Source organism: Myotis davidii, unplaced genomic scaffold, assembly GCF_000327345.1.
Source record: "Myotis davidii unplaced genomic scaffold, ASM32734v1 scaffold1323, whole genome shotgun sequence".
In the NCBI taxonomy this organism is placed as follows: domain Eukaryota; kingdom Metazoa; phylum Chordata; class Mammalia; order Chiroptera; family Vespertilionidae; genus Myotis; species Myotis davidii.
This window is the reverse complement of record NW_006294585.1, coordinates 518,350-522,107: the sequence shown is the minus strand read 5'-3', so window position 1 is coordinate 522,107 and position 3,758 is coordinate 518,350.

Sequence of the window (3,758 nt, the reverse complement as noted above, 5' to 3'; positions counted from 1 at the left end):
CGCGGGTTCCCTTTGCCAGGAGAGCAGCCTCCCCGGAGCGGGGCCGCGCGTGGTCAGCGAGGCGCTGCGCACACCCAGGGAGGGTTTAAAAGTTGCCGGCGCCAAGAGGACCCCGAGTCAGCCGCGTTTTTATCTAAACCATGACTTCATTCCTGGCACCCCGTTAGTTCTGTATCTCCGCTTTTAACATGGTTACGGGAATAGCCGCACAGATAGGAAGTTCTGCTGGCGTTTTTAATAGCGTTCTGCGCCCGTCTGTTTGTTTAAAAGCTGGGGAGGTGCAAAACACGGCTCCTCTGTCGCACCTGGGGTGCGCGCTATTTCGCCATCTGTTCCACACACACGTTGCACGGGTCTGAGGGCTGGTGTACTGTTTCCCGGACTCTGAGAAGGGCTGTTACAAGGCAAACTTTGTGTCTTCAACCCTTGTTCAAGGCAACTTTTTAAAAAAGCCCAAATACACGAGCATTCATTCTGTTTGGTTTTAAGCTAGACTTTTAGATCCAACATACAGACAGTCTCACTCCTCTGACAGCCAGGCACACAGCAGGAGAATCAGCCAGAGCCTGTGTTAGAAATTCAGAACATTTCAGGCAGCCCTAATTTTTTGAAAAATCTTCAATCAAGGGTATGTTTTTATTGATTTTGGAGAGAAAAGGAACATTAATGTGAGAGAGAAATATTCGTCAATCACCTCCCTGATGCACCCTCAGCGGGGATTGGACCCTCACAATCTAGGGATGTGCTGTGCCCAGGAATCGAACCAGAAACCTTGTGGTGTAAGGGAGGACACTCCAGCCAACTAAGCCACCCGGCCAAGGCAGGCAGCCCTAAATTCTTAAATTCTTTTTCACCAAAACTTCGGCTTTGTTCTCTATATAAACAGGCAAAGTAACTGATAAAAGAGTCGGTGTGCTCTCATAATTTTGACACACTTTTTTGTATGCCAATCTCCGGTGAGGGTAGGCCCCTTTAGGCCCCCTGGGTCAATTTCCTTCTTTTCATCCTTTTCCTATTCATCTGCTCATGCCCTGCCTGTCGGACCTCATTAATACAGGCTCTTCCTCTAATCAAAAAAAACAATAGTTTTACGATTTCTCTTTTCTTTAGACCGCGAAGATCTTGTTCATTACTTCTAGGGGCAGGGAGGAAGGTGGGGGCATGGGGTGTAACAGGGTGGTGTGGGTTTATCAAGAAAAAACAAACTAGTACAGAAGTCTCAGCTCCTTCTGGCCACGAGGAGGCGCTATGCACCACATTCAGGCCTAAACTGAACAGAGTTACGAAAGCTTCGTTGCTGGCTAGCTGACCTTGTTACAAAAACCAGCCTTCTCCTCTCCATAGACCTGATTTCCCTCTTCTATCCCGGCAGATGCCCAGCCGGGCCCGAAATCCACGTTGCTCAGAGTGAGCCACCTCCCAGCTTCCTAACCTTTTATCCTCCATGAAGGCGCCTTCACTTTGGTTCACAAATTCCTTCCATTACAATAGGTGAGTGAGAGATGCTGCTGGTGCTAATGGTCCTTCTGCAGCCCACACAGTAGCTCCGCGTTCCCCCCTCCCCCATATCCCCAGCCCCAACCCCAGCCCCAGCCCTGTGGCTGTGCTGATCACTGATAAAGCCGGCTCTGAAGGCTACGTTTGTGACCATTAACTGAGTGGCCTGTAGCCTTCCCAAGTATGGGGATCAGCCCACACACTGGGTCCCCAGGTGGAGCCCACACGCTGTGTCCCCTCCCAGACTTGTCCCAGGAGGCCCGGCTACCTCCAGGATCTGAGGCCTCAGTTCTCAAGTTCTCAACTCCAGCTGCTGGGGACAGCACAGGGCTTCCTTTCACTTGGTGTCACCTGTGCAGTACACATGTTCCACTTACGGGTGCACACACCGACTGTGACCTCGCGCCATCCACTCCTTCCATCCCCAAAGCATAACTTCTAACAACAGCATGAGCTACAGCTGCTTCCCTGAGCTGGGTAGGAAGATGCTTCACTAGTTACCAAGTTTAGGTCCAAAGCAACATTTAAAAAGGCAGATGTGTTGCTGCTCAGTTGTCACTTCAACTTTTAATTTATTTTGATGACACTGGTAAAGACACTAGCAAACTGACTTGATATTCTTAAAGAGGCCATGTAGAAAGCCGCTGGCTCCCTCAGCAGGCAGTTCCCCTCTGTTCCCCACCTCTAAGGGTGATCACCCCACAGGCGTGTGGCCTAGCTGCTCCCTAAGCTTCCATGTGTCTGGATTTAAAAAGAAAGGTCACCGGTCAAGTCCTCGATCAGGACAAACGCAGGAATAAAGACGGCACTAAGGTCAGTGCACAGTGCAGGCAGCCTACTTTTATAACCACTTCCATTCCGTTTTCCTGCTTATGTTAAATCGGAACTTTTAGAGGATGACGTTATCACCCAAAGCAAAAGTTATGGGAGAATGTTTACCAACAAAATAGATGACAAAAAAAAGTGTTTTCCCTTAAGGCAGTGGTTCACAACCTTCGGGCCCTTTAAATACAGTTCCTCATGTTGTGACTCAACCATAAAATTATTTTCGTTGCAACTTCATAACTGTAATGTTGCTACTGTTATGAATTGTAATGTAAATATCTGATATGCAGGATGGTCTTAGGCGACTCCTGTGAAAGGGTCCTTCGACCGCCTAAGGGGTCACGACCCACAGGTTGAGAACTGCTGCCTAAGGTGTCAGGTTCAATTCTCAGTCAGGCACATACCCAGGTTTCAGGTTCTATCCTTGGTCAGGTGTATGCGGGAGGCAACCAATCGATATTTCTCTCTCTCTCTCTCAAAAATAAAGAAAAAAAATAAAAACAAAACTGCTGCAAACTGGAAAACTATGAACGAGGAGATGAATATATACAATGAATCTAAATGACACCTAAATGTCATAGGCTGGCCATAGCTGGTTTGGCTCAGTGGATAGAGCGTTAGCCTGCGGACTGAAGGGTCCCGATTTGATTCCGGCCAAGGGCACATGCCCGGGTTGCGGGCTCAATCCCCAGTAGGGGGCATGCAGGAGGCAGCTGATCAAAGATTCCCTCTCATCATTGATGTTTCTATCTCTCTCTCCCTCTCCCTTCTGCTCTGAAATCAATTAAAATATATTAAAAAAAATAAAATAAATGGCACAGGCTGGGAGGGCTCTCCTGGGATCAGCATATTTTCAGGTCTCTCTCGCTGTACTACGAACTCAGACAAATACCAGCTAATTGAATTTTCTGGTCCAGTTGAACTGGACATGTTTATACAGACACGGATATTTTGACTCAAAATCCTCAAGACAAATAATCAGGAGACTAGTTCCTCAAAGGGACAGTTGTGATACAACAGAAGAGCTAAAGGGACTTAAAAGCGCTGACCAAGGCAATTTAAAGAAAGCAAAGGGAAAACAAATATTTAAAAACACAATCTAAATAACAGAAGTGACATAAAATAAGTATTATGTCTCCTTTTTATCAAGTCCACCTACTTTACACTCTTTGATCTGGCAATTCTCTGTCTATGAAATATGCCACACGAGAGGTAGAGATTTATGTATGAGAATGTCTACTGCTTGGGACGCGTATAATATGTAAGAACCTAAGTGTCCCAATGGTAGGAAAGTATATATCAAACTCCTCACCTCTTCAGGGCAGATGCAGGATAAAATTATATATTTCACATAGTCCTAATTTTGCTTTAATATATATATATATATATAGAGAGAGAGAGAGAGAGAGAGAGAGAGAGAGAGAGAGAAAGAGAGA